The sequence below is a fragment of the Antechinus flavipes genome, chromosome 5 (assembly GCF_016432865.1).
Source record: "Antechinus flavipes isolate AdamAnt ecotype Samford, QLD, Australia chromosome 5, AdamAnt_v2, whole genome shotgun sequence".
NCBI classification, from domain to species: Eukaryota; Metazoa; Chordata; class Mammalia; order Dasyuromorphia; family Dasyuridae; genus Antechinus; species Antechinus flavipes.
In genome coordinates this window covers 214,857,354-214,879,564 of record NC_067402.1, presented here as the reverse complement: position 1 = coordinate 214,879,564, position 22,211 = coordinate 214,857,354, and positions in this window count along the sequence as shown.

Below are 22,211 nucleotides of genomic sequence, written 5' to 3'. Positions count from 1 at the left end.
CATCATCTCCTTTTCTTAACCTTCCTGGCCTCCTTCACTTCCCAACTAAAACTAACCTTCTCTAAGAAACATTTATTGACTCACATTAATGCTAATGCCTAATCTCTGTTGATTATTTAAAATGTATCCTATTTATGTCTTATTTATACACAAATGTTTTCATGTTTCCTCTTCTATTAGACTGTGAGTTCATTGAAAACAGAAAACTAACTTTCTCCTTTTTTTCTTTTTCTGGCTTCCTTTGTTCCTTCCTTTGTTCTTTTGATCCTTTCATCATTAACATAGTACCTAGATCATAGTAGGCACTCACTAAGTGCATATTGTCTGAATAGCTGATATCTTTTAAACTTTTGAATTTTAAAGGAAATTATAATTAAAGTCACTATTGTTGTTTCTTCCATTTTCTCTTTTTGCCATAAATGTTTTAACTTTAAATCAATGCTTTTCATAGTTTCCCAACATTCTAATTTGATTAGTTTTGTTTTTTGACCCAATGATTTGACTTCCACATTGATAATGAGTCATCTCAATATTAGAAACATATAGAAAATTTACTTTATGTTGGTACTCATATTACCCCTAAAACTTCTTATTCTCTCCTTTAAGAAAACATTTAAGATAATGATATGATGATTCTTAGTAGTTTATAAGAAACAAAGGAAAGAAATATATATGACATTGAATCTCAAGTCTCAAGTTTCAAGTCTCAAGTCAGAAAGAACTGGCATCAAAATCTGCCTTTGACAGTGTGTAGCATTCTGATCCTAGGGAAACCACCCAAACTCTCTGATGTTCTTTCCTCTTTAAAGTGAGTATTTTGAGTTAGATGATGTTAAAGATTCATTCCAGGTATTTAGGTGGCACTGTGGTTAGACTCCCAGACTTGGAGTCAAAGACTCAGACACTGACTAGTTGTATGATTAAACAAATTATATTAACCCTATTTATTTCAGTGTCCTCAGTTATAAAATGATTTGGAGAAGGAAATGGCAAACCATTCCAGTATCTTTGTGAAGAAAATCCAAATGGGATCATGAGGACTCAAACACAACTAAAGGATAACAAAATAGAAAAGTTTATAATTCATTTGTTGAGTCCTAGAGAGCTCAAGGTAATTTGTATGTTAAGATGAAACTTTGAACTGGGATATTATGGAAAATCAATATTTATTTTGAAAGTCTTTAAATTAAATCACTGTCAAATAGATTTTTCCAATTTTCTTGGTCAATTTTTTCAAATTAAAAAAAAAAATTTAAGGAATATTTGTTCTATTTACAAAAATTTTCATTTCAGAGTACCAGCCAAAGGTCTCTAAGAGCATTCAATAGGGAGGTACAAAAAGAAATGAAATGAATATTAAATGATGAGTAGTGATCTGCACTTGCAGCAATGAAACCACAGATACTTATAAATATCCAACCAGAGGGGCAGCTTAGTGGTGCAGTGGAGAGAGCACTAGAGCACCAGTCCTGAAGTCAGGAGGACCTGAGTTCAAACATGGCCTCAGACACTTAATACCTCTTAGCTGTGTGACCCTGGGCAAGTCACTTAACCCCAATTGCCTCAGGGGAAAATATTGAACCAAAGATCTTTATAATCAAAGAATTATATCAAATTTGTGATGAAGGATATTCAGCTATCAAAATATTTAACAAGGTCAATACTTATGTTATTTGAAGGTCTCAAAGATACTTATCTTTTATAGTCTACAAAAACTAGTAAATGCTAAAATTATTATGTAATATAACAATGTGGCAGAGGAAAAATAAAATTGAATTTGTGATAAGGGTATCTATCTATTTATCTATCAATCTGTCTATCAGTATATACAAATTCATGTAAAACCAATCAAGAATTACAATGATTTTTGCAACTGGCAGAAGGTGAAAACAAATTTCAAAATTTTTTAGTGTGTGTGTGTTTGTGTGTATATATAAGTATACACACAGAGAGATAAAAGGATTGGATTTTCTAGACAATTTTATTGTATCCTGAAGAGTGAAATTTGGATGTGGGCTGGAGCTAGAGGTTCAATTTGGAAGAAGTTTGGTTTCTAACTTCCTAAAGGTAAAAGTAGGTAACATTGTAGTATCATTGCAAATGATACCAGAGTGAAATTTTAAGTTATAATATTAATTCAAGACAAGACATGGCACTGATAGTATGGTATAATTTGAAGGTACTTTTTAGATCCTCCTTCATACAAAAATATCCTATCCATTTTATGAGATTCATTCTTTTGATTCTTGAAAGCTTTCTAATTAAAAAAAAATTCTCATTGTTGAAATGTATGTACATAAATCTTATAGAAGCCAACTTTTAATTGATTTTATCAATTAAATTCTTATTAACTATTAGATTTTTAAAAATTATTCATTTCATTAAGGGGAATCTACATTTTTGTGTTATTCAAGAGTAATAATTTAACATCATTTGTAAAAGGGGATATCTGAAACATTTTTACCCAAATATAATCTTCTTTTTCCTTTGGACTCTGGGTTGGATGTCTTCCTGATTGGTAGCAAATATTTTATGAGCTTAGATCTCTCTGTTTTATGCCTCATTTGGAATTAATATAATGAAAAAGTGATCATTCAAAGTTATAAGTGGCACATCTTTCAAGAATTCTTATAAATGGCTTACCTGTCCACCATAGGAAAAATGATGTGGATGAAGAGTATTGTCCAGACTATAATATACAATTGAATGGACATCTACAGAGATCCGTCAATATCTATATTTTGGATAAATGCTTGTCCAAGAATTGAACAGGAGGAAGAAAGTGAATTAGATTGCTTTGGAGAAATTCTTATAATGATTTTAATTATTCCAAGCTTCTCACTGAAATAAACACCTATAATGTAGTCAACAACTAATGTTAATCAACAATTAATAAGTGATGATGAATCATAAATAAGACAGTCTTTGAAGATTAAGGTTAAATGTCATTCAAATGACAAATTGTGATATGAAACATTTTACCATCCAATAATAATGTTAAAAAAAAGGAGTACAAAGGATGCAATGAGAAAGATTTGACAGGAAAAGAAGGTGAAACAATCATATATTGAGGAATAATAACTAATGGACTGTTCATATGTCACTCTATCCTTGAAATATCAAGAAGTACAAGATGGATGTGCTCTTTGGGAAGAATTTATGGGAGCATATGGACAAGAGTTGAATTTGATCATCAGAGCAAGATTGTGACCTTGTTTTATTGTAGGCACATTCTTGAGCCCAGAGATCCATTTAGGCACAAAACATAATTGAGAGCAAAGGCTTTCAGGAATAGGCTAGAATCCAAATCATCTCTTTTTAGTTTATTCAGCATACTTTTAAGTAATGCCTTGTTTTATATTGCCAAATGATGTTATCAAGATTTGATTACAGAAAATCTAAAGCTTAGAACAGAGATGTGAAGAATAAGATAAAAAGTCTTTTTCTTGCCAAAAATTCTTAGATATATGAGGGAAAAGAAAAACACATTTTAATGACGGCCTCGTATTTAGTTTCTGTTTGTCATTTAGCTGACTCTTTCAAGAGGCCAAAATCAAAGTTGTAGGTATTGATGAGTTAATTTTGATAGAGAAATCAAAACTACTGCTGCACCCGAGTTTAACTTCTTAATTTTATATTCATAGTATATTTGACCCAAATCTATTTGACACTATTGAAATTTTTTTGATTACCACTTTAGCATCAGCTCCCCATTGTTGACAGAGAGTGTGAGATTCATTCTTTTGACTCTTGAAAGACTTTTAATGAGAAGAAATTCTCATTGTTGAAATGTATGTACATAAATCTTATAGAAACCAACTTTTAATTGATCTTGTCAATTAAATTCTTAATAACTATTAAATTAAAAAATAATTATCCATATCATTAAGGAGAATCTGCATTAGGCATTAAATTCTTTCAATGCTTGAGAAGTACAGAGCACACAATAGTTCACTATTATTCTTATTTATTGATTATTTTTAAAATAATTAAATATAGACAAGGGAATGGAATTGATCTGATAATGCAATATCTGAGCATTTGTATTAACCCAACTGATTCAATGAGATCATGAAATGGAAGGCCACATAACAGAGGCAATGTGATATTATTGTTTTGCCTTTTCAGACTTGAAGCTCTTCCATGTCTACCTTGTAAAAAAATGTGAGTTCGTGAATGGCTTATACTGTGAGAAACTTAATCATAGACTACAAAATTACAAGAGAATCATTTCAGCCTTACAGAGGAAGTATAAGGAAGTGATTATTCTTCATTTGTTCTGTAGTGATGATTGAGGAAGATGCAATAACTTGATGGAGTTAAAGGAATTATAAAAAGTAGCCCTGCCACAAGGTGATCTTTAAGAAAATAATGCTGGTAAGATCTTCTGGCATAATTGCTTTGGATTCATACTATCATATGATTTTTGATAGTTGGGGAAAAGATAACTATTGAGAAAAAAATCAAGCTCTTGAGTTGGAATTCTTACAAAGTGCTAAGTCATTAGAGTTGATAGAGACAATAATTATGTAATGTAGCATGGCTCAGTATGATTGATCTAATCATAGGAGGAGATGTTATGGGCCAGAAGAAACAAGGTACTAAGTGTAACTGATAGAAACAATGCTTGTATTCACACCTTTACTCATTGGAGTTCACAAGTATGGGAGATTCACAAAGTTAATATTGTAACTTTGTGAATTCACACCTCCCTTAAAGCTTTAAGGGCCAGAGACCACTCTGGGAGGAAACCCATAATCCCACTCTCTCGGATTAGGAGCATAAATAGAGTTTCAGTGAACCAGTGAAGGGAGTTCAGCTGAAAAGATTGAAAGGGGAGCCAGTCAAGTGAGTTACTTGAGAACATTGCCAGGGATCGGAGAGGAACACTCTGGGAGGAAGTCCACAAGCCCTCTCTCAGAGGCAAGAGAGATTCATTCCATTTTCCACTTGGTTGGCTGGAGCTGAAAGCCAAACCTTTGGATTTGGAGACATTTGGAGGGAGCTCTTGGAACCAAGGAAAGAGATAAGAAATAAAAAGGAGGAGATCATATATAAGAAGCAGACAGAGGCTCTCTCAGGAAGTTCAGCTGAATTAGATTGAGAGGGGAGCATCAAGTGAGTTCAGCCAGAAGCCCTTTCTTGGAGGCAAGAAAGATTCATTGCATTTTCCAACTGGCTGGCTGGAGGCTGAAGGACAAACCTTTGGATTTGGAGACATCCAGAGGGAGCTCTTGGAACCAAACAGTTAATCTATATAATTTTACTTCTATTTATCACTTTTGGGATTTCTCCTTATTACCTGGCAATTACATTGGAGCTGTTTGCACTGGATACTGCCTTGTTGGGTTAAAAGGCCTGTATTCTCCCTAACTGTAATCCTGATTGCTTTTCTGTTGGTTGATGACATCAGAGTACTGAATTTCTAAAGACTCTCTGGGTATAACCTCAGCTACTATCATGACCCATCTGTCTTTTGATTGATACCTTGGAGAGGTGCTGCCTCTCATTTCTCTGGGTCAATCTACATTCAGAGGCTCAGTGAAAGCCTTGGTTACATTTTGGACATGGGGTTTTGGGTTTTTTTCTCTCACCCTGTCTTCTCATTCTATCTCCATATCTACAATGAGCTCTCAAATGTCCAACTTTTCCACATTGAAAACAGTGACAATTTTCTCTAGAAGTCCCTTGGCAAGAGGAACCTTGTCTTTCCATGTTCATCATAGTCTGGGTATAAAAAGCATTTGTGCCCACTGTGGCACAGCGCCTTATAATCTCCTCTAAAGGAGCACCTTTGTCTAGTCCCCATATAATTCTTTTGCAAACCTCATTGGCATTTTCCTTAGCCAAATGTCTAGATATTATTTCTGTGGTAGCATTATCCCCAATGGTTCTTATTACAGCTGTTTGCAAATGTTCCACAAAATCAGCAAAAGGCTCATTGGGACCTTGCTCTATTTTTGTAAAAGCTTTACTTCCATTTTTCTGTCCAGGGAGAGAATTCTAAGCTTTTATTATAGCCTTAGAAATCTGCTCATTCACTGTTATGGGATAATAAATCTGTTCTGAATTCTCTCCATATTGACCTTCCCCATCTAGTTCGTCAAAAGTGATTTGTACATTAGCTCCTGTTTGCCTATTGCGTTGGGCTTGAATCCAATATAATTCATGAAACTCTGAAAGCCATAACAAATTTTGTCCAGGTCCTAGACATGTCCTAGCTATGGATTTCCAATCATTTGGGGTTAAGATTTCATAAGACAAATTATCTAGTAACATCTTCACATAAGATGATGTAGCCCCATAAAGAGTGCAACCCTTTTTCAAATCTTTAATTTTTTCCAAATTAAAAGGAGTGGATTTTCTCTCTTTTCGACCTGAAGAGTCAAGCTTTTCAATCACAGGATATGTATTTCTAAAATCAGATATGTCTTCTCCTTCATTTTTTGCCTTAATTAATGCCTTTTCTAATCTTGTCATATTCTGCTTTACAGGAGAAGCTGACTGTGTTTCTACCTCTCTCCCTTCCCCTTCTTCCTCCACCCATGAAGGGTTAATTGAGGGGGGAGGGTCATGAAATGTGGAATGATCTAATTCCTCCTGCTATGAAGTATCACACTCAGAATTGTACTTAACTCCATTCTGCTTTTCACCTAGTTTAGTTGACACTTCCCCTTCTTGGTGTTTCTTTTTCTTCATTCTAACACTTAAATAATTTCTTGTAGCCAATTGTATTAAATTGTATGTATTAATTATGTTGGAAATTCCAATATAATTGGGAATTGAGTCAGGTCCATTTTTATTATAAAATTGATGAAGATTCTCTCTTTCTAATTTCCATTCCATTGAGTTTGAATTAGATCTGTAGTATTCACCCAGTTTTTCTCCTATTAATTTCCACTCATCTAAATCCAATTCTTTTCCCATAGAGAACCAAGGACATATGTACTTAACAGTTTCTAAAAGTTCAGTGATCTGCTCCAAAATTATAATCAAACCTTGGCTTTCCATAACTTTGACAATGCTCTCTAAACATTTTCCTTGAACAGAAACAGAAGGCTGTTTTCTAAACATCTGGCCCATCTTAGCTGAAATTCTACTTTAACTCTTTTAACAAAATTTCTTTGTTGTACTCACCCTAATTTCTGGGTTGAAGAGTCTTTTCCACTGGAATCAGGATCAGAGGCTTTTCCACTGAAATCAGAATCAGAGCTTTTCCACTGGAATCAGCCAGTCCCACATTTGGATGCCAAAATGTGGTGTTTTTCTTCTTTAAAATATAATGGTTCTCGGGAGCAGGTTTCTTGGGGAGGTTCTCTGGAGGCAGCCTTAGTTTTCATTTTCAAGTAATAATTACTCCAAAATGCAGCCAGCTGATTACAATCCAAATGTTTATTTCTTATCTCTTTCCTTGGTTCCAAGAGCTCCCTCCAAATGTCTCCAAATCCAAAGGTTTGGCCTTCAGCCTCCAGTCAGCCAGGTGGAAAATTGAATGAATCTCTCTTGCCTCCGAGAGAGGGCTTGTGGACTTCCTCCCAGAGTGCTTCTCTCCGATCCCTGGCAATGTTCTGAAGTAACTCACTTGACTGGCTGGCTCCCCTCTCAGTCTTTTTAGCTGAACTCCCTTCACTGGCACACTGAAGCTCTATTTATGCTCCTAATTTGAGAGAGTGGGATTATAGGTTTTCTCCCAGAGTGCTCTCTGACCCTAAGAGCTTCAAGGGAGGTGTGAATTCACAAAGTTACAAAGTTAACTTTGTGAATCCCCCATACTTGTGACCTCCAATGAGTAAAGGTGTGAACACAAGCATTGTTTCTATCAGTTATACTTAGTACCTTGTTTCTTCTGGCCCATAATATCTCCTCCTAGGATTAGATCAATCATACTGAACCATGCTAAATTAGATAATTATTGTCTCTATCAACTCTAATGACTTAGCACTTTGTAAGGATTCCAACATTTGAGAAATAATTATTCCTCACCTTTTTTTTCTTTATATTACTTCCAAAGTGAAGAAATGGCATGAGTTGAAGGTGGTTGCTGGTGAATAGATTTGTCTTTTGCTTTCCTCTGTCATTTTCAAAATGGAGTCTTTTAGCCAAACAATTCAAATTAGTACACCTAGATAACTCAGAGATACCAGTGATAGAGTTGAGTGGATCTGGGGAGAAAGCAGTATCAGGAATTCCAATAAAGCAACATATCAAACAAAATTGCTGCACTCAGGGAGAACACTATAAGAAAAATAGTGATTAGAGGCCTTTCAGTGTGAGATGATTGAGCTATTTTTTGCCCATGTTTGTTTTTAAGATAAGGTCCTGGACACTGAGGTCCTGTCTTAAACTGAACTGCCAAGCATTCAAACTACTGCAGAGAGCACAACTAGGTCAGACACTATATTAGGAACTGACAAGCAAAGAAAAGATGAAATAGTCCCTGCCTTTGGGGAGCTTACATCTCATAGGGAGAAAATTGCATGTGACACATACATAGAAATACTAAGGACATAGAAACTACTAAGGACACCTCAATCTCTTAGAACCTCTAATTCCCTTTAAAACTCACTTTAAGTGCTAAATTTTGCATAAGGGCTTTCCTGATTGCCTGTGCCCACCAGTTATTTCTGTTATATATTCAAAATATTATTTTCTATCTACTTAGTATTTCTATGTATGTATCTCATGCAGTTTTCTCACTATAAGATGTAAGATCACTAAAGGCAGGGACTATTTCTTTTCTTTCCTTCTTCTTCCTCCCTTCTTTATCTTTTACATTGTCAATGCCTGTTATAGATAGAGGTAAGAAATAAATTGATTCTGGGTAAAAGAAATAGCAAAATCTCTGAATAATTAAATTTTTCTTTTAATTTCTACATAACACTAAACCCAGTACTCTGCTCATAGTTCATACTTAAGAAAGATGCAATCTGCATCCGGAGCAAGTCCTAATGAAGAGAAGTATTCATAGAATGATTTTACATATGTGTATACATGTGTGAGAGAGAGAAAGAGACAGAAACAAAGAGAGATAAAGAGACAAAGAGTCAAAATTAAACTGCATGTGACACAAACATAGAAATACTAAGAACATAGAAAATACTAAGGACACCTCAATCTCTTAGAACCTCTAATTCCCTTTAAAACTCACTTTAAGTGCTAAATTTTGCATAAGGGCTTTCCTGATTGCCTGTGCCCACCAGTTATTTCTGTTATGTATTCTAGTATCTATACCATATATGTATACTATATTTTTCTACTCATGTTGCAAGAATTGTTTTAATCCCTGGACTAAGTTTCCCCAAGAAGCTCTTAAAAAATGTAACCTGATGTCAAAATCTGGCATCTGGGAACAATTTTGCAAAAAATCTCAAACTGAGATGATCTATGTTTAAGACTTAAACTCCCCTGGAAAACTTGGAAAGTTAAAATTTCCAAAAAGCAATTGAATGATGCATTGTTGGGACTTCATAAGTTCCAACATATTATTAATTATTTTAATTTCAAGAAATGCCATGAAATGTTAATCAGCAGATAGATCATTAGAAAAGTAGGTAGTCTGACCATGCGGCAAAAGTAAAGGAGAAATATATAAATTCTCAAGAGATAAAGTGCTACCAATATGTTGGAATACCCAGGAGAGCTGTTGGAATACATGGGAGCCACTCCCACACAGTGGTTGGTTGCTGGAGAGCCAACCCAGAATGGATCTCTTCTTCTGAGAGGATGATACAAGGAGACTGAAAGGCAGTTGCTATTCTCTGACCTCCAGACTGAAAGGCTGTTGCATTGTCTCACCTCCCTCCTCTTCCCTCAGCCTCTAATTTATCTCATTCCCAGTCCGCAACACTTGTGTCAGCAAAGGCTGCCCTGCAACTCCTTCAGATGCTATGATAAACAGGTGTGGAGGCTCTTGGAGAATTGACTGTCCCTTAATACCTATAAGACATAAAAAAATCCTAAATATAAAAACATAAAATATAAGAAGGATGCATTGGGTACGTATATTCTAAAGAAACAAAATATAAAGAGGCCAATTTTAGTATTTACATTAGAAAAGCCAATATTAACATTATCATACAGAGAGATCATGGATCCCTTAAAATATCAAAGATTTACTTTAAATAACATTAGTAATATAATTTAGATTATACATGACTTTGCATCTTATGTCTTCTTTATTTCCCAAATAAGTGACTCTAATTAAGGCTGTCATTTGTATACAGATGTACACAAAATATACATTTGTGGTATATGTTGACAAAACTGTAGTATATCTTACTATATATACCTAACTTAATTAAAATGTAAAGTTGCATTTTATATCAGTTTAAGTTTCTAAAGGGTCTCAAGAGTTACCTTTGAATAATTTCAGAGAGGCCTGGAGAGATTTACATGAACTGATGCTAAGTGAAGTGAATAGAACCAAGTGAACATTGTATACAGAAACAAGATTTTATATATACACACACACACACACACACACACACATATATATACATATATATATATATATATATATATATATATATGTAGTCATACAATGATCAATTCTGATAGATGTGGTTCTTTTTAATAGTGAGGTGATTCAGGTCAATTCCAATGGACTTCTGATGAAGAGAACCATCTGCATCCAGGGAGAGGACTGTGGGAACTGAGTCTGGATCACAACATGGTATTTTGACTTTTTTGTTGTTGTTCGCTTGCATTTTGTTTTCTTTCTCATTTTTTCCTTTGTGATCTGATTTTTCTTGTGCAACATGATAATAGTGGAAATATGTGTAGAAGAATGCACGCATTTAAGATATATTGGAATACTTGCTATCTAGGAGAAGGGGTAGGAGGAAGAGAGGGACAAACATAATTTTGGAACACAAGGTTTTGCAGTGGTGAATGCTGAAAACTATCTATGCATGTATTTTGAAAATAAAAATTAAAAAAAAAGAATAACAGTATTATCTCTGATTTAGGTCAGAGGTCTCCAAAGCATGGCGAGACAGATAGATGATGACTTCTACACTATTCTCTAATTCCACAAAACCTGAAATTCCATAGCATTAGAACATCTTGCTCTCATTTTGTTTCTCTCTTAGCAAGATGAATTATTTTATAGATATTACTATGACAAGTATAACATTACTTTGGATAGTAAAAGGAAAAATCATTCTTCTTCAAGTCTTCAAACTTTCATATTTTCAGCATTACTTTAAGTTTTATATTGTATAATAACAATAACCAATTATTTGATGGTGGCAAAACTGAAAAGATTTTAAACATCGTATTTATAGGGATAATTCTTGTTTTTAATGTTACCTTCCTTTTTAAATGTTCTTCTACCACTCAAGTCATCTCATGCAAAATAATAATAATAATAATAATAACAGTTTTGTTTTTATTTTTAATGAAGGAACTCATCAAAATTGATTAACACTTCAACTTTGTCTACTTATGTAAGACTCTAAACCTGTACTATTATGCCAAGAGCGGAAGGAGATAGAATTTTCTAATACTTCTTTGAGAAATGTTGGCCATTTGAAGGGACAGCTTTTTCAGAGGATTAAAGGCTTAATATAGAATTAGAAGCAAAGAAAGAGAAAAAGAAATTTAAAAGTCCCTTATTCCAAAAATTTTCTATCTCATAAATGTCTGCTCGAAACTTCTTACCTTAAATAAGAAAAGTAATTGATCATCTTGTTCCCTTCCTTTCATTGCCCACCTGCCTAATTTTCCAATCTAACTTCAAACTGCTACACATATGATTTTATTATAAAGCATAAAATTATGTTTTTAATTCAAAATATATCTTTAAAATTTTTATTTTCAATTTATAAAATGAAACAAGCATTTCCATAACATAGTACCATTAAAAAAAAGATGATTGTACATAAAACTACAAATCTATTTACAACTTGCTATTCCTTTCAAACATATAAAAATTATGATACAAATTCCTTTCTACCTCTTTCTCTTCCCTTCTACTTTAAAATGGCTATCATTAGACTCTCTGTCACTCTTTGTCTCTGTCTCTTTCTCTCTCTCACACATGTATACACGTGTATACCTTATTTCTTAAACAGTAAATAACTGATAAGGTATTTTTCTTATTGATATTTGCTGAGTTTTATCACTAGCTTCTTTTGAAATGTATGTCTCTATTGATCTACATCCCTGTGTTCTCTTTAGATAGCCTTTTCAAGAAATATACAATCATGGATTAGTAAATTTGTACACAAGGAGAAGATATGACCTCATGGATCACTCATGAGAGTATTAAATGAAAATGAATAAGCAAGGAGGGAGTATTCATCTGAGAGGAGGTGCCAAAAATCTTAATAATAGGACTTTTAAAGATACAGATTCACAAGGCAAAAATAATTCTAATTATTTCGAATTCAAAATATTTCTACTCCTTATAAAGCCAAGAAGGACATTTTCTGGGAACTTGTGAGTAGTGCTTATTTGAACAAAAGCATCTGCTATTAGCTTATTCCCTTCTCTTCTAGTTCATGACCAATCTATGAGTTAGAGACATCTCAGAGAATAATCACAAAATAGTAGACTCTCTCCCTTCTCCTTTCCCCTGTGTGTGTAATATCTTGATTTTAGGGTTAATCCTAGTGAAGGTTCTGTTTATTTAGGATTATGCATCCTTTCTTTTTTTTTTTTCCTGACCCTAAAAGAACCAGGGGATACTATCCAATGGGTAAGGCAGGATTCATTTCAAATTTTACCTGAAGGCTAAAGGCTTATTGGAAGTCCATGTCACTGAAGAACACAATATAGACAGTAATGATAGTGAGTTCCTTTGAGAGATTTGGAGTGACTCCAGCAGTCTGAGCAGCTTCCAGTATAGAAAACCTTTTCACCAATGGATAACAGCTAGTTTTCTGTAAATTATAGACTTTGAGAACTGAATGAAGTACTAGTTTGTTAATTATATATCTATGACTTCTGTGGCATAGATATTATATTTTAGTGGCTGGACTTGAACCTAGATATTTGTGACTCTATTCACTATGGAGGCTCCTTTAAATGATAATATCTCATTACAATTACAGAGAACTTTAAATCTCATATTTGAACCTGAAAATAATCCTTTGTTTTAGGTAGAATATGCAGTAGAAGTAGAGGATAGATAGTGGAAATATTATTAATATTTTATTTATTAGGAAAATGAACTTTATAGTAGTAAAGTGAAGTATCTAGGGCCATGGCCCTACTAAGTATGAGAGTTGGAATTTGAATTCAGTTTTCCTAATTCCAGTATACTTCCCATTGCCACATGTTGGTTTTTAATCGGACAAGAATTGAAATTCTATATGATTAGTTAATGTTAACATCCTTATATCATTATCTATGCAAGAGGATATCCAAGCACACAATTATCAATATCAGTTGTGTTGCTCTCATTCTACCTCTTTTTATTGAATGTCTGTTCATATTTTTTACCTTGTTAATAAGCATAAGAGATAAAGGAAAAAAATTGGGTTTTGAATATTTGGCATTCTTCATAGATCTTGAATTGAAGTTGTGTTCTGTGTGTAATTTTTATTTTAGTGGAGTAAAGATTGCTAAAAGGAAGATTAATAGTTTTTTTTAATTGGTCTTAGAAATGGTTACTATCATGAAATAAATCTAGGAATGAAATCTAGGTTAATGTTTTTTTGAAAGGGAAAAGTATTTTATAATTCTGTATTTTAATTTAACTTCAACCAGTGGTATCAGGAAGAAAATATATAGAGGCTTCAGGAGCACAGGAGTCATGGGACAAAAGCAGTTTAACTAATTATTTAACAATAATTAAGTAAGTAACTAAGGAGATAAACTAAAGAGCACATCTAGGAAAGCCATGTGGTGATTACAAAGGGTGTTATGTTTTTTAGCTTGTTATCAGGTGAAATGTAATCCTAGGGTAAACAACTTGCAGGTGGCATGTACTATATTGTGCAAATAGTTAGGACATTGCTTTGGCAAGAATGAGACAGGAATGTACATAATACTCATAGGTGTGGAACACCTGTTTTATCTTTATAAATGCTCCCCTGATTCTCTCTTTAAGGTATTATGAAATACATGCAGATGCTATTTGGGTGACATTAAGGAGAAGAGGTTCCTATAAACTGGCCCGAGTAGTTACCAGAACATTTAGCTACACTTAAAAGATAGAGATTTTAAAATGGTCATGTAAATAACATTATTAAAAAGGGTCATCTGGATAAATAGGATGGAGCCAAGATGGCAAAGAGGAGACATACTTCTTTCTGAACTTCTACCTGGACCCTCAACTAATTACCAAAATCAGTCTCTGAATTAGTTCTAGACTGGCAGAATTCGTGAATATTGGGAGTGCAGCAAATTAACAGCAGAAGATTATTTTGAAGCTTGTCAGAAAAGGTCAGTTTCAGTTGGGCATGGAGGGAGGCCAGATGCAGAACACTAGCTCATGCTGTGCAGATGTAGGGTGGGGTGTGATCCTCATGGGGTGGTGCAGACTCTATGTGGTAGAGAATATATGGAGAGGACTCTATCACAGTGTTGGCTACTCTGCCCTGGTTACAAACTAGTAGATCACCAGAGAAATTATAAAACATCCAACACAAATTCACAAAAGGTAAAGAGTAAACCCCAAAACACCAGAAGTCTCATGGAATCTGGCCATGCCCACCCAGCACCGAGATTGAAGTCACCACAGACCCAGCACAGCCACAGCTGCTCCACTGCCACTTTATTGGTGCCTGCAGAAGAAGTTGGGAAAACCTTCCTTGTGCCAAAAGCAGATTCCAACTTTTTTTTTTTTTTTTTTTTTTTAATGAGTAAAACGGCAAAGTGAACTCTAACTATGGATAGCTTCTATGGTGAAAGAGAAGAAGAGATTTCAAACTCTGAGGAGATTAAAAGCAGATTGTCTCCAGATGAAGCCCCAAAAGGTAATATAACCTGGTCCCCATCACACAAGACTCTCTTAGAATAAATTAAAAAGGATCTCAAAAGAGAACTACCGTGTTTCCCCGATAATAAGACCTATCCCGAAAATAAGCCCTCCCCTTACTGTGTAAGATTCCTCTAAAATAAGCCCTCCCCTGAAAATAAGCCCTATTGAGATTGCTGCTGTAGTGAAGGTGATCCCCTGCGCTACACACTATATTACGGTACCCTCTGTATGCACCGTCCCTTCCCCCCCTTCCCGCTTCCCCCCTCTCCCCGGCGAAATGCACGCCGCGCTTCGAGCTGCATCCAATTAGAGCTGCAGCAGTGAGCGCGTCATCCTGTTCTTCCCAGTGATTTGCTTGCTGGTTCCATTGAGAGCAGTGCCAGGGAGGAGACCTGAGGCAGGATGAGGCAGGACAACATAAAAACCCGGTATATAAGCGAGAGTGAGGGGGCATGATGAAGGACAGAAGGAGCACTCAGGGAGCATTGCTGTCAATGTTCATTAAAATAAGCCCTCCCCTGAAAATAAGCCCTCTGGTGTTTTTCTGTCCAAAAAAATAATAAGACAGTGTCTTATTATCAGGGAAACATGGTAGAAGAAAAATGGGGAAGGGAAAGGAAAACTCTGCAAGAAGGTTTGGAAAAGGCATATAACTCATTAATAGATAGATTTGATAAAATGGAAAAAGAAAACAACTCACTGAAAAAACAGAATTTGTGAAATGAAAAAGGTAAATAATTCCCAGGAAAACAGAATTTGTGAAGTGGAAAAAGAAAATAACTCCTTAAAAAACAGAATTTGTGAAATGGAAAAAAAATTCCATAGAACAAAACAACTCATTTAAAAACTCAATTGGACAAATATGAAAAGAAGTTAAACAAAGTAGATAAAGAAAATAATCCAGTAAAAATCAGAATTAAACAAATGGAAATGAAGGACTCAATGAGATATCAACAATCAGTCAAGCAAAACCAAAAAAATGAAAAAAAAAATAGAAAAAAATGTAAAATCCCTGTTTGGGAAAACAACTGACCTGGAAAATAGATCTAGGAAAGACAATCTAAGAATCATTGGACTCCCTGAAAACCATGATGAAAAAAAAGAATCTACACACTATTTTTCAGGAAATCATCAAAGAGATGTCATAGAATCAAAAGGTAAAATAGCCATTGAAAGAATTCACCAAATACCTCCTGAAAAAGACCCCAAAAATAAAACTCCAAGGAATATCATGGCTAAATTTTATAACTATCCCACCAAGGAAAAAATATTACAAGCAACCAGAAAAAAACAATTCAAATACATGAGGAGCCACAATAAGGATCACCCAGGATCTAGAAGCTTTCATCTTAAAAGATCGACGTACCTGGGATCTGATATTTCAAAAGGCAAAAGAACTTGGAATGCAGCCAAGAATAAACTACCCTGCTAAACTGAGCATTTTCTTCCAGGAAGAAAATGGCCATTCAATGAAACAATTGAATTCTATCTATTTCTAATGAAAAGACCAGAGCTAAACAAAAAAATATGATCTCCAAATATAGGACTCAAAAGAAGCATAAAAAGAACTATATTTCTGTTATAGGTAAACAAAGAGTGTGCATGTATAATTTGATTTTACTGTTATAATATAAAAAAGGAACTAGAGGTGGAAATTACTAGAAAAAGTACAAGTTTCTAGTTTCTAGTACTAGTACTAGAAAAAGAGAAAAGTGGAAGTAAAATGAGGGAAATTACATCTTATGAAGAAGCAAAGGATATCTATTATATTTGAGGGGAAAAAAGGAGGGGGATGAACCTTGTGGATCTTACTCTTATCAAATTTGGCTCAAAGAGAAAATATTAGACATATTTAGTTTACAGGAAATTTCTCTCATCTTATTAAAGGAGGGGAAAAGTGAAAAGGGAAGGGATAGGCTAAATAGAAGGGAAAACAGAAATAGTAGGGGAAAGGTATAAGAGAGAGAGGAATTCTAAGGAGAAAGGGATTCTAAAGGGAGAGGGCTGCTTGAGACAAGTGGTGCTCAGAAGTTAAATACTGGGGAGGTGGGAAAGGGGAAAAGGAAAGGCAAAAGTATAATTTGGGGATAATAAGATGGCAGGGAATACAGATTCATAAATGTGAATGGTGTGAACTCTCCCATAAAACAGAAGCAGATACCACACTGGATTAAAAGCCAGAATTCCCCAATATATTGTTTACATGAAACACATTTAAAGCAGAGTGATACAGAGTAAAGGTAAAAGGATGGAGCAGAATCTATTATGCTTCAGGTGAAGTAAAAAAGCAGGGGTGGCCATCCTGGTCTCAGATCAAACAAAAGCAAAAACTGATCTAATTAAAAGACATAAGGAAGGAAATTATATCTTGCTAAAGGGTACCATCGATAATGAAGCAATATCAATAATAAATATGTATGCAACAAATGGTGTAGCATGGAAATTCCTAAAAAAGAAGTTGAGAGATGCAAGAAAAAGTAGACAGAAAAACTATAATAGTGGGAGATCTCAACCTTGCTCTCTCAAAACTAGATAAATCAAACAACAAAATAAATAAGAAAGAAGTTAAAGAGGTAAGTAGAATACTAGAAAAGTTGGGAATGATAGATCTTTGAAGAAAATTGAATGGAGACAGAAAGATGTACACTTTCTTCTGGGCAGTTCATGGAACCTATACAAAAATGGCCATATATTAGGACATAAAGACCTCAAAATCAAATGCAGAAAGGCAGAAATTTTAAATGCATTTTTTTCAGATCACAATGCAATAAAAACTATATTCAATAAAAAAATTTAGGGGGAAATATACCAAAAAATAATTGTAAATTAAACAATTTCATTCTAAAGAATGAATGGGTAAAACAACAAATCATAGACACAATTAATAATTTCATCCAAGAGAATGAATAATGAGACAACATATCAAAATTTATGGGATGCAGCCAAAGTGGTAATAGGGGAAATTTTAAATTTCTAGAGGCTTGCTTGAGATATAAAATATCATAGAAAAATAGAATATCAATGAATTGGGCTTGCAAGTAAAAAAGATAGAAAAAAAGCAAATTAAAAGCCTCTAATCAAATACTAAACTTGAAATTCTAAAAATAAAAGGAGAGATAAATAAAATTGAAAATAAAAAAATAATAAATAAAACAAAGAGTTGGTTTAAAAAAAAACAACAAAAGAGATAAACCTTTAGTAAATTTGATTAAAAAAAAGAAAGAGGAAAATCAAATTGTTAGTCTTAAAAATGAAAAGGGAGAACTTTCCACCAATTTGGAATTTGGTACCAAATTCCTTTTATGATACAGACATGGTACTGATACCTAAACCAGGTGGGATGAAAGCAGAGGAAAAAAACTATAGACCAATCTCCCTAATGAATATTGATGCAAGATCTTAAATAAAGTATTAGCAAAGAGATTACAGAAAATCATCCCCAGGATAATACACCATGATCAAGTAGGATTTATACCAGGAATGCAGGGCTGCTTCAATATTAGGAAAACTGTAAGCATAATTGATTATATCAATAACCAAATTAATAAAAACCATATGATTATCTCAATAGATGCAAAAAAAGTACTTGATAAAATCCAACACCCATTCCTATTAAAAACACTAGAGGAATAAATGGACTTTCCCTTAAAATAGTCAGTAGCGTTTATTTAAAACCATCAGTAAGCATCATATCTAATGGGGATAAAATGGAACCATTCCCAGTAAGAACAGGAGTGAAACAAGGTTGCCCACTATCACTATTATTATTCAATATTGTATTAGAAATGCTAGCTTTGGCAATAAGAGTTGAGAAAGAGATTAAAGGAATTAGAGTAGGTAATGAGGAAACCAAATTATCACTCTTTGAAGATGACATAATGGCATACTTAGACAACCCCAGAAATTCTACTAAAAAGCTATTAGAAATAATCCCCAACTTTAGCAAAGTTGCAGGACACAAAATAAACCCACATAAATCATGAACATTCTTATATATCACTAACGGAATCCAACAATTAGAGATACAAAGAGAATTTCCATTTAAAGTTAACTGCCGATAGTATAAAATATTTGGGAATCTATTTGCCAAGGGAAAGTCAGGAACTATATGAGCAAAACTACAAAACACTTTCCACACAAATAAAGTTAGATCTAACCAATTGGGAAAGTATTAAGTGCTCTTGGACAGGTCAAGCGAATATAATAAAAATGATAATACTACCTAAACTAATCTATTTATTTAGTACTATACCAATCAGACTCCCAAAAAACTATTTTAATGACCTAGAAAAAATAACAACAAAATTCATCTGGAAGAATAAAAGGTCAAGACTTTCAAGGGAAGTAATGAAAAAAAAATCAAATGAAGGTGGCCTAGCTGTACCAGGTCTAAAATTATATTATAAAGCAGCGATCACCAAAACCATTTTGTATGGGCTAAGAAATGGACTAGTTGATCAGTGGAATAGGTTGGTTCACAGACAAAATAGTCAATAACTTTAATAATCTAGTGTTTGACAAACCCAAAGACCCCAGCTTTTGGAATAAGAATTTACTGTTTGACAAAACCTGCTTGGAAAATTGGAAATTAGTATGGCAGAAACTAAGCATTGACCCATACATAATGCCATATACCAAGATAAAAGTCAAAATTTGTTCATGATCTAGGCATAAAAAATGAGATTATAAATAAATTAGAAGAACATAGGATAGTTTACCTCTCAGACCTTTGGAGGAGGAAGGAATTTGTGACCAAAGAAGAACTAGAGATCATTATTGATCACAAAATAGATAATTTTGATTATATTAAGTGAAAACGCTTTTGTACAAATAAAACTAATATAGATAAGATTAGAAGGGAAGCAATAAACTGGGAAAGCATTTTTACAGTTAAAAATTCTGATAAAGGCCTCATTTCTAAAATATATATAGAGAATTGACTTTAATTTATAAGAAATCAAGCCATTTTCCAATTGATAAGTAATCAAAGGATATGAACAGACAATTTTTGGATAAAGTAATAGAAACTATTTCTAGCCATATGAAAAGATACTCCAAATCATTATTAATCAAAGAAATGCAAATTAAGACAACTCTGAGATACCACTATCTGTTAGATTGGCTAGAATGACAAAAAACGATAATGCTGAATGTTGGAGGCGATGTGGGAAAACTGGAACAGTGATGCATTGTTGGTAAAATTGTGAACGAATCCAACATTGTGGAGAGCAACTTGGAACTATGCTCAAAAAGTTATCAAACTGTACATACCCTTTGATCCAGTAGTGTTACTAGTGGGCTTATGTCCCAAAGAGATATTAAAGAAGGGAAAGGTCTATATGTTCAAAAATGATTGCTGTGGCCCTTTTTGTAGTGGCTAGAAACTGGAAATTGAATGGATGTCCATCAATTGGAGATTGGCTGAATAAGTTGTGGTATATGAATGGTATAAAAGATAATTGTTCTTTAAGAAGTGATCAGCAGGATGATTTCAGAAAGGGTTGGAGAGACTTACATGAACTGATGCTGAATGAAATGAGCAGGACCAAGACTTCAACAATACTATATGATGATCAATTCTGATTGACATGGCTTTCTTCAACAATGAGATGAACTAAATCAGTTCCATTTGTTCAATAATTAAGAGAACTAGCTACACCCAGGGAAAAAACTATGGGAAATGAGTGTGAACCACAACATTGTATTTCTACTTCTTCTGTTTTTGTCCACTTGCATTTTTTATTTCTTTCTCAGGTTATTTTTACCTTATTTCTAAGTCTGATTTTTCTTGTGAAGCAAAATAACTATATGGCTATGTATACATATATAGCATTTAACATATACTTTAGCATATTTAACATGTATGAATCTACCTGCCATCTAGGGGAGGGGGTGTGGGGAAGAAGGGGAAAAGTTGGAACAGAAGGCTTTGCAAGGATCAATGCTGAAAAACTACCTATACATATATCTTGTAAATAACAAGCTATAATAAAAAAAGTAACTGCATTTTAGAAAAAGAGTTTGAACAATTCAGGCATGGACCCTTTAAAAAAAATCCCCAGGCCAGATGGATTTACAAGTGAATTCTAGCAAACATTTAAAGAATAATAAATTTTTATTTATGAGACTTGTAATGCTATAACTATTTGGGAAAAAGGTGAAGAGGTTCAAATTGAGCAATTGACAGATGCTTGATAATTGATCCATAGTAAATTGTCCTATCAGTGAATCAAAAACTCCCTTAAAAATAATTCTTTGAGGGGAAACACTGGCTAATTTAATTTGGCAAATTATACTTTTCCATTATTCCTTATTTCATTCCTTTGTTTCTTCCTTCCTCCTTTCCTTCCTTTTTTCCCCTCTGTTCTTTCATTCTCTTTCTCTATTGAATTTTATGTAAGTGGAAGAAACCATTGAGGTCAATTTTGATTCTTTTTTGTTTTAATCTTGGAATAGCTACCGTTTGACAATGAAATATGGAATACTTCAGTCTCCAAAAATTAACAATGTATCTAGCATGATAACATGCTGGATCAAGATTCAACATATAACCAACGGCCATCTTTGATGTAGTCAAAGAATTGTGTTAGAAAAAGAAGAGAAGATGGACACATAATGACAGTGAAAGATGACAAGTGGATATTCAGAGCATTCCATTGATATCCTTATAATGCCAGGAGAACATAACATCCTTGGTGTGTTAGATTAGACTTCCTGTGACAAACTTATTCACTTGGACAAGCACCTAAAAGAACAGACAAGTATAATTGGATTGATCTGCATCATTGGAAAAAACTTCTAAATCAATTATATCAAATATCTTTTTTTCATATGTGAGCATTTAAAAATAATAATAATAATAATAATAAAAAACTGGTTTTGCACTGATAATGCTCTCCATCTAATAAAAGTAAAAAGATCAGGAGAGGCTAATAGAATTTTATAATTTGAGTCACTATGGACACATAGAGTAATGAGTGGGAGTATATTTAAATGATATTTGGTAGGGTTGGACTAAGAAAAATGTGTCAAAATTGGAAAGAGGCAAGATTTTAATGCTTGTTGCCTTAGAATATAATTTGGTGTCTTGATTCATCATTCTTTCCTTATTCCTACTTTTTCCTTTTTGAATTGCAATCTTTTTTTTTTTCTTTTCTGCAGCAGTAGACCCCAGTCTACTCTGGGATCCAAAATACCTTATATTAGGTGAATGTGTCAGAAACACATTATATTTAGGAACTCCCCAACTATGGTTTCATTCCTTCCAACATGTACTCACTAC